Raw genomic sequence first — 10,248 nt, 5'->3', positions numbered from 1 at the left:
AGGATGGAGGAGGGATTCGGGACATGCTCCTTCCTGTCTTCTCTCTGTTCCTTTCAGCATCACGCCAATAAATATTCTTCACCCTGGTGATTGGTTCCAGTAGCAGTACTTGGTTCCAAACTGCAGAGCTTTTTTCCTACACTGTGAGAGCCAGCCTCAGAGGTTCCAACATCAACGACTGACAACTCCTCCATGGCCAGCTGGGAAGCTCCTTCTCCATGCTTCTAAATCCTAATGTTCCCAACCTACTCTCTCTGTTTCCCCAGCTCCAGGGGTGGTAGCACTTCCTCGGTGACTATCTCTATGCTATTTAAGTGTTCCTGTTTTTGCATTTTTAGCTCTCCAATATCTAGTGAACGTTTATATTCAGTTCTCTCTGATAAACTAAGTGATGTGGTTTGTTTTTCTGAGTGGCCCCTGACTGAGGCATCTTTACAATGGAAAACTAGGCAACCATAAAAAAGAATAAGAAGCGCCTTACCTACAGATACGAGGCAATCTCTCTGATACAGTTAGTGAAAAGTAAGGTTTAAATAAAAGCAAGGGGAGAAGAGTGTGTACAGTTTGTTATCTTTTATGTAAAACAAGGAAAAATTTGACACACAAAATGATGGCTTTGTAATGTGGCTAGGCTGAACATGTTTCCCTTCCCTGTATGTCTGTGGTTAGGGTGGACTGTAAGAGTCCTTTTATTTTTTTGTGCAAGGTTGGGAGGACAGACGTGAAGCAATAGCTGTATTGTTTTTATACGTCAAAGGTTGGGCAGAGTCACCAGGTACCTTTGTAGCTCGTATGTGTGGTTGCTTATCTGGGGCTCACTTCTTGGTGTGGAGCAGCAGCTGGGCCTGCAACTGCTCACCTTCCCCTGGATCCTCCAGTTGCTCCCATTCCTGGGGACGGTGTGTTTTTAGGTCTATAAAAAGGGAACCAGCATTTCACATCATCAAGATTGGAGGCAGTGAGAATTGCCATGGTTCCCAGGCCTTCCTCTGGGGCTCCAGCTCATGCTTGAGGGCTCAAAAGCAATTCTTACTCTCCATTACTTTATATCCATCTTCCCTTTGACTGCCTGCACTGTGGATTTCAAGCTCCAGCATCAAACACGCAGACAACAGCCTACAGAGACTGTTCAACCAGCTCCTACAATCGTGTAAGGTCAAATCCCTGTAACAAATTCCTCATCACACATGTATCTTCATGGTTCTGCATCTCAGATTGGATCCTGATACATACACACATATGTGTGTGTGTATGTATGTACATGTATGTATATATATACACAGAGAGAGAGAGAGAAAGTACTTTGGTGGAATTTCTGGCAGAATACATGAGAAACTGGTAACAATAATTAGTTGCTTCCAGGAGAACTAGATACTAGATAACTGGAAGTTAGGGACAGAAGGGCGATTTTTCACAGTAAATGTTTTGTATTTTTTGGATTTTCCAACCATGTAAATACTTTGCCTATTCAAAAAATAATGATAAAATCCTACACCCAATTTTCAGGTGAAAATGAAAATTTTAATATTAGTTTTTTGATGTTCTTCTTCTTCTTCTTTTTAATTTCCCAAAATGAGAATCTACACAAGCTACAGAAATGTTAGGAGTGCTATTTATACGGTGCAGTTGATTCATGCAAGTATCCAAATCAGAATACTTAGACTTTTCTTTTTTTTTACAATAGCAGACTACTTATTCTGGATTCATTTTGTAAATTTCCTGCACACACAGTTTTCAAGATCAAATGATATTTCTTGCTACCAGTACATGGGTGGAATAACTGAAGCCACTTATTTCAATAATCACATTAAATTCAAAACTGATGCTATTTAGTTGAGAATAGTTTTTTTTTTTTTAAAGTTTAAATTAATAGATATTCCTTTGTAAAGACCTGGTTAAAAATTAGGCCTTTAAAACAGTAGTTTCTACATGATAATGTTGATAACCAAACCTTATTTTAAATCAAGTATTAGAAGGCAATACATAAGATCAAATAAAGGTCCTCATAAACCAATAAATTTACTTGATTTTCTTATTATTCCCATAAAAACGTAAGTAATTCACCGCAAATGTTTCAATTTTCCCTTGCTTAGGAGCTATATTCATTCATTTATTCAGTAAATATTTAGTTAGCCCCTTTTTCATATCACCACTATTCTTGGTTTTTGTGATACATTATTGAACAAACAAGTAAAGATCTCTGCACTCATGGACCTTATATTCTAGTTGAAGAAGAGAGACAATAAACATGTAAGTAAACCAGAGACTGTGCTGCCTTCTTTGAAAAAGAGCATGGAGGATAGGGAGTTTTCAAATGAGATAGGGAAGAAATTTCAATTTCAAGTAGTGTGGTTAGGGCAGGTCTCATTGAGAAAGTGCGATCTGAGCAAAAACCTAAAGGAGCAAGAGGATGAGCCAGGAGGATATGTGAGGAAAGAGTGTTTGAGTAGAGGGATCAGCCAGTTCAAAGATACTGAGGTAGAGGTGAGGCGAGAGTGTTCCCGGAAGAGCAAGGAAGCCAAGGAAGTGAGCCGTGGGGAAAGGAGTAGGAGACAAGGTCCAAGAGGTAATGGAGGTGGGGGGAAGATCATGTAGGACCTCATAGGTCATTGTAAGGGCTTTGGATTTTGCTATTACAGAAATGGGTAGCCTTTGGAAGGTTTTAAGTAACTTGTTTCCCCACAGGATCACTGTCATTGATGTATTGTTAATAGACTGACTGTAGGGTGGCCAGGATAGACGCTGACAATAGATTGTATGGTGCTGCTATGCTGACAAGTTAGGGTGGCAAAGTTGAAAGCAGAAAGCTAGTTCATGAGGGATAATAGTTACTTGGACCAGAAGGACAGCAGTAGAGATGGTGAGAAGTGGTCAGAGTCTAGATATATTTTGAAGGAGGTTTTCTACATGTGTTTTTGTACCTTTCCCGAATTATTTAGTCCATCTTCTCAAGGTAAGAACTCTAGTAACTATTGCTTTGCTACCTTTATAAGTTGGCAACGGATATTTTCCTAGCATCCACCCCCTTCCACTTTGTTTTCTCAACAACTTCTAATTCCGTATGATTTTGGGGGAAGTTCTAGCTAGGTCAGTCCTTGTATTCCACACTCTCAGACTCAGCGACTGGTTCAGGTCAGTTCAATCAGAGTGAATCTCAGGATTTTGCTGGTCATGTTGGGACAAATGTGCTCTCCTTGCTCCAAATGAGGAAGCATGTAGTTCTGGGGGCCAGTGAAAGCTTTTTGTAACTAACTGCAAGGGCAAACAACTAAGCAAAAAAAATTTGAAAGGATTGTTTTACTAGGTTTGAGGGCTTAGGAACATAGTCTTGTGGGGCAACTTAGCCAATTGGCACAATATAGTTCATAAAGACAATGTTCTACATCCTAGTTTGGTGAGTAGCATCTGGGGTCTTAAAATCTTGTGAGTGGCCATCTAAGACACAACTATGGGTCTCTGCTTGTTTGGAGCAAAAGAGAAAGTAGGGAAGCAAAAAAGAAATTAGTCTACAGAACTAATAGTCTACACAAGCAATGGTGTCCTACCTTGAGACCAGAAGAACTAGATGGTGCTGGCTACCACTACTGACTTCTGACTAGGGACTCAGTAGATGGTCCCAGATAAAATGGGAGAAAAAAGTAGAACAAAACCCAAATTCCTAAAAAAAGAGGCCAGACTTACTGGACTGGTAGAGACTAGAGGAAACCCTGAGATTATTGCCCTGGGATACCCTTTAAACTTGGAACTCAAACCACTCCCAGAAGTCACCTTTCAGACAAACAACAGATTGGCTCATAAAATAAATACTATCACCCGTGAGTACTATGCTCCTGTAAATAATCATCTAAGTGAAAGCAAGTGGTCAACATTTACGCTAGACCAAAGATGAGAAGGTAAAGGGGGACAGGGAAGCAAGATTAAGGGAAACAGAACAACCAGAATGAAAATAATGAGAAAGCTGATATATTGTGAAGAATGTATCCAACATTACTGAACAATATATATAGAAATTGTTAAATGAGAACCTAATTCGCTGTGTAAACTTTCACCAAAAACAATGAAATATTACTTTTTTATTTTTTTATTGTACTTCAGGTGAAGGCTTACAGAACAAATAGTTTCTCATGAAACAGTAGTACACATGTTGTTTTATGACATTGGTTAACAACCCCACAACATATCAACCCTCTAACTTCTCAACCTTTTTGTTTTTGTGAAAATACACATACCCAAAGATACACCATTTCAAAAATTTCTACATGCACAGTTCAGTGACATTGACTATGCTCTTCCAATTGTGCTGCTATTCTCACTTAAGATGAAGGCTTACAGAACAAAATAGTTTCTCATTTAAGTTACTACAAATGTTGCCAAAAACACAATAAAATATGTTTTTAAAAATTTTTTAAAAGACACCATTAAGAAAATGAAAAGACAAGCAACAGACTACAAGACAATATTTTCAAAACATATATCTGATAAAGGATTTAGATCGAGAATATACCAAGAACACTTACACCTCAATAATAAGAAGACAACTCAATCAAAAAATGGGCAAACAAATTGAATAGACATTTTACTAAAGATATACAAATGACTAGTAAGTTCATGAAAGATGCTCAACATCATAATCATTGTTGTGTCCTATCAGGAAGATGATTTTCGACTCATAGCAACTTCATGTGACAGAGTAGAACTGCCCCATAGGGTTTTCTTGGCTGTAATCTTTACAGAAAGCAGATCACCAGGTCTTTCTCCTGTGGAACCACTGTGTGGGTTCATTAGAAAAATGGAAGTTAAAACTACAATGAGACACCATTTCACACCTGCTAGAATGTCTATGATCAAAAAGAATCCAACAAGTGTTGGGTACATTGCTGGTGTGAATATAAAATGGTGTAGCCACTTGGAAAACAGTTTGGCAGTTTTTAAAAAGTTAAAAATTAAGTTTGCCATATGACCTAGCAATTCCAATCCTAGGTATCTACTCAAGAGAAATGAAAACATGTATCCACACAAAGACTCCCACATTAATGTATCGATAGCAGCCAAAAATGGGAAACAACCTATCCACCAGCTGTTAAGGCTAGACACACAATGTGGTATAGCCATACAATGGAATATTATTCAGCAGGAAAAGAAAGGAACTACTGATCCCTGCTACAACATGGATGAGCCGCGGAAACATTATGCTGAATGATAGAAGCCAGACATAAGAGACCACATTTTGTATGATCCTTTTATATGAAATGTCCAGAGAAGGTAACTATAGAGAAAAAAGTAAATTACTGATTGCATGGGGCAGACATGGAGGAGAACAGGGATTAAAAATTAACAAATAATTTGAGAGATCTTACTGGTGTGATGGAAATGTTCTAAAACTGATTTGCCTTGATGGTTGTACAACTAGGTGAATTTGCTAAAAAATCGTGGAGTCGAATACCTGAAATGGGTGAATTATATAGATATAAAATATACCTTAGTAAAGTTATACTTTAAAAAAATATAATGGAGGAAATATATTGGGTGAAGGGTACACAGGATCCCTCTGCATTATTTCTTACAAAAGCATAGGAATCTACTATTATTTCAAAATAAAATGTTTAATTAAAAAAATCAGTAGAAATAAAAAAAGCTCTGGTACAGGGTTCTATGAAGCTATGTCTGCTAACCAAAATGTCAGCAGTTTGAATCCACCAGCCGCTCCTCGGAAACCCTATGGGGCAGCTCTATTCTGTCCTATAGGGTCGCTAAGTGTCAGAACCGACGTGACGGCACCTAACAACAACAAAAACAATAACAACGACCACCTAGGGTTCTTCAGTGAGGGGCTACCAGACGTATTCTGACTCACAGCGACCCTACAGGACAGAGCAGAACTGCTCCATAGGGTCTCCGTCAAGTAGATTCTGCTCATAGCAACTAGGGCTTCGAACCAGTACCTTCCGGTTAGAACCCCTGATAGCGACCCTACAGAACAGAGTAGAACTCCATAGGGTTTCCAAGGCTGTAAATCTTTACAGAAGCAGACTGCCACATCCTTCTCCATGGAGCGGCTGGTGGGTTCGAACTGCTGACCTTTTGGTTAGTAGCTGAGTGCTTTAATTACTGAGCCACCAGGGCTCCCCTTAAAGTGAATCCTGCAATTTTCAAGACTGAGATCACAAAACAAAGCTTTGGGTCTTTACCCAAAACAGAAGCTTTGTGTAGAAATCACCATCAGCTCTTATGTCAACCAGTCTAGACAGGCCATCGTCATTCACCCAGGAAAGTGTCAGGTTGTCAACAGGTAACAGGTTAAGAAGAAAGATTTCAGTTCACTTAGATCTTCTGTTTCATTAAGACCAAGGAGGTCCTGATAGGGAAGGGAAAACCCAAAAAAACTTACTTGGAATGGCTGAGAAATCAGCCCTTAAAATGCTGCTTGGATATGCATAACTTTCTAAGAAGTTTGCAGGTTTACTTGGTCAAGGAAATAACATGACAGGTCTAAGGCTCCAAACGGGCCCTGAATATCAGGTTAAAGCAACAGGTTACACTGGGCTCTGTCTCTTCAAGAAGCCAAAGCGACCTGAGGTGGAGAGGTATTTGCAAGCGGGGAAAAGCTAGAGAATGGTAAATGGGATTAGTGAGGTAGGCAGTGCAACATGCAGCTGGTTTACTTCATCACGAGAGCGCTCACAGGTTGGTACTGGCATAGGTGTGTTAACATCCTGACGTGAAATAGTAAGATTAGGAATAGTTAACCTTTGTTGTTGTTAGTTGCTGTTGAGTCAGCTCTGACTCAAGGTCATCCCATGCCCAGTCCTGCGCCATCTTCATGCTCGATGGTATGCTTGAGTCTATTGTGGACACTGCATACTTTGAGTACCTTCTAACTTAGAGGTCTCTCTTGCAGAAGTATATTGGATAATAATCTGTTGTGATCTACAGGGTTTTCATTGGATAATTTTTAGAAATCGATCACCAGGCCTTTCTTCCTAGTCTGTCTTAGCCTGGAAGCTCTGCTGAATCCTGTCCACCATGGGTGACATTGCTGGTATTTAACATATTGGTGGCATAACTTCCAGCATCATAATTAACCTTTACTGAGCACTTATGTACTAGGAAATTTTCTAAGCACTTACATGTATTCATCCATTTAATCTTCACAGCATCCCAGCATAATGACGAGGGTATTGTTATTTTTACAGTTGAGGCAATTGAGTCACAGAAAGTTGAGATCGTATATAGTCAGGAGTAAAACCAAGATTTATTAATTTAGGCAGCCTGGCTCCAGAGCCCAAGGGTTTAATCCCTACACTCTACTATGAAGCATTGTTTAATTCTATGTCCTTTTAAAAATGTTAGATATACAGATTAATAAACATTAAAATTTTGACAATGTTGTATCTACAGCAATAAATTTAAATAATTGGTGCATTTACTTTCTTTTAGAAAAGCTAAGGAGTTAAAGAATGATTGTCTTTTCATTTAATAGTTCACTGAAAAACTGTAGTATTATTTCATTCTTCATATATTTCACTAACCAGAGAGTATATTTTGACATCTTTTCAAGGCTTATTTCACTATTTAATTTCATAATACTTTTTAAAAAACCACAGCTTCTAGAATAGTTTTAAAAACACACTACTATTGTTCATGAATTATTCTACAAAAATGATTATCAATAGTTTATCCCAGAATAGTGGGCAAGCAGTTGTCCTTTAAATTAATATTCTGCTTATGTTGAAGCTGGATGCAAATGTTATCACATTATTTCCTTGGCAGAGTAAATCTACAAACCTCATTAGAAATGCATGAATACCAAATATGCTAGCTTTATAAGACTTGTGAAGTGATTATTGTGATGTTAAAGAAGTTATAAAATAATAGATTGTCAACTGCTTGATAACAAAAATTCTCCATTAATACTCTAGAATTTTAAAAGGAATCTGTAACATGAGATCAATTTTTGTTTAAAATTAGATGAAATCCCTAATAGAGACCTTTCTCTTAGTGCGGTGGGGATGTAGAAAGCTTCTTTTTTAAGCATGTACAATGGGTTTTTAGTTACCCATTCCAAAAGAGACTGAAAACAGTGCAGGCAGTTACACTGGGCAAGAAGTCCTGTCCTCAGCACCCCTGCTTAGAAGTCTTAACACAGCTGTTTCTCCCACACTCTTTACTCCTTGGAAATGGTTTGGGCATGATCAGAGCACCTGAAGATGTGTATGTGATAATAAACAAAAACCAGTTGCTATCAAGTCAATTACGACTCATGGCGACCCCATGTGTTTCAGAATAGAACTGCTCCATGAGGTTTTCAAGGCTGTGACCTTTCAGAAGCAGATTGCCAAGACTTTTTTTGAAGCCCCTCTAACCCACTACTGTCAAGTCGATTCGCACTCTTAGCGACCCTATAGGACAAAGTAGAACTACCCCAGGGTTTCCAAGGCTGCCATCTTTACAGGTGCAGCGGTACGTCGACAGTGAACTACTAGAAATTCAAGCCGAGTTCAGAAGAGGACGTGGAACCAGGGATATCACTGCTGATGTCAGATGGATCTTGGCTGAAAGCAGAGAATACCAGAAAGCTGTTTACCTGTGTTTTATTAACTATGCAAAGACATTTGACTGTGTGGATCATAACAAATTATTATAACATTGCGAAGAATGGGAATTCCAGAACACTTAACTGTGCCCATGAGGAAGCTGTACATAGACCAAGAGGCAGTTGTTTGAAGAGAATAAGCAGATACTGTGTGGTTTAAAATTAGGAAAGGTGTGTGTAAGGGTAGTATCCTTTCACCATACTTCTTCAGTCTGTATGCTGAGCAAATAATCTGAGAAGCTGGACTATATGAAGAAGAAAGGGGCATCAGGATCGGAGGAAGACTCATTAACAACCTGCAGATGTATACAGGTGTATACACAATCTTACTTGCTGTTGAAGAGGACTTGAAGCACTTACTGATGAAGATCAAAGACTACAGCCTTCAGTGTGGATTACACCTCAACATAAAGAAAACAAAAATTCTAATAACTGGATCAATAAGCAACATGATGATAAACGAAGAAAATATTGAAGTTGTCAAAGATTTCATTTTACTTCAATCCACAATCAATGCCCATGAAAGCAGCAATCAGGAAATCAAATGGCATATTGCATTGGGTGAATCTGCTGAAAAAGACCTCTTTGAAGTGTTAAAAAACAAAGAAGTCACCTTGAGGACTAAAGTGCGCCTAACCCAAGCCATGGTATTTTCAATTGCCTCATACGCATGTGAAAGCTGAGCAATGAATAAGGAAGACGGAAGAAGAATTGATGCCTTTGAATTACGGTGTTGGCAAAGAATATTGAATGTACTATAGACTTCCAGAAGAATGAACAAATCTGTCTTGGAGGAAGTATAACCAGAATGTTCCTTAGAAGCAAGGATGGTGATACTTTATCTCACTTACTTTGGACATGTTATCGGGAGAGACCAGTCCCTGGAGAAGGACATCATGCTTGGTGAAGTAGAGGGTCAGTGAACACAAGGATTGACATAGTGGCTGTAACAATGGGCTCAAACGTGACAACGATTGTGAGGATGGCACAGGACAGGGCAGTGCTTTGTCTGTTGTACACAGAGTCGCTATGAGTCAGAACCAACTTGATAGCACCTAACAACAACAACAATTTTTACAGAAGCAGACTGTCATATCTTTCTCCCGCAGATTGGCTGGTGGGTTTGAACTGCCAACCGTACAGTTAGCCGACTTGCTTAACCTATTTGCTATCAGGGCTCCTTGAAGCCCCTCTGGGTAGGTTCAAATGACCAACCTTTCGATTAGTAGCTCAGTGCTTAACTATTTGTACCACCCAGGGAGTAATAGATAAGGGGGGAGGGGTATTTTCATAAGAGCTAGTAGGAAAATTTCTTTGTGGGACCCTCCCATTTATTTATTTATTTTTTATTGTACTTCAGGTGAAGGTTTACAGAACAAATAGTTTCTCATGAAACAGTAGTACACATGTTGTTTTATGACATTGGTTAACGACCCCACAACATATCAACCCTCTAACCTCTCAACCTTTTTTTTTTTGGTGAAAATACACATAGCCAAAGATACACCATTTCAAAAATTTCTACGTGTACAGTTCAGTGACATTGACTACGCTCTTCCAATTGTGCTGTTATTCTCATTTAAGATGAAGGCTTACAGAACAAAATAGTTTCTCATTTAACAGTTACTACAACTGTTGCCCTATGACAATGGTTA

This window comes from Trichechus manatus, unplaced genomic scaffold, assembly GCF_000243295.1.
Source record: "Trichechus manatus latirostris isolate Lorelei unplaced genomic scaffold, TriManLat1.0 scaffold00174, whole genome shotgun sequence".
NCBI lineage: Eukaryota > Metazoa > Chordata > Mammalia > Sirenia > Trichechidae > Trichechus > Trichechus manatus.
Note: the sequence above shows the minus strand (reverse complement) of the source record.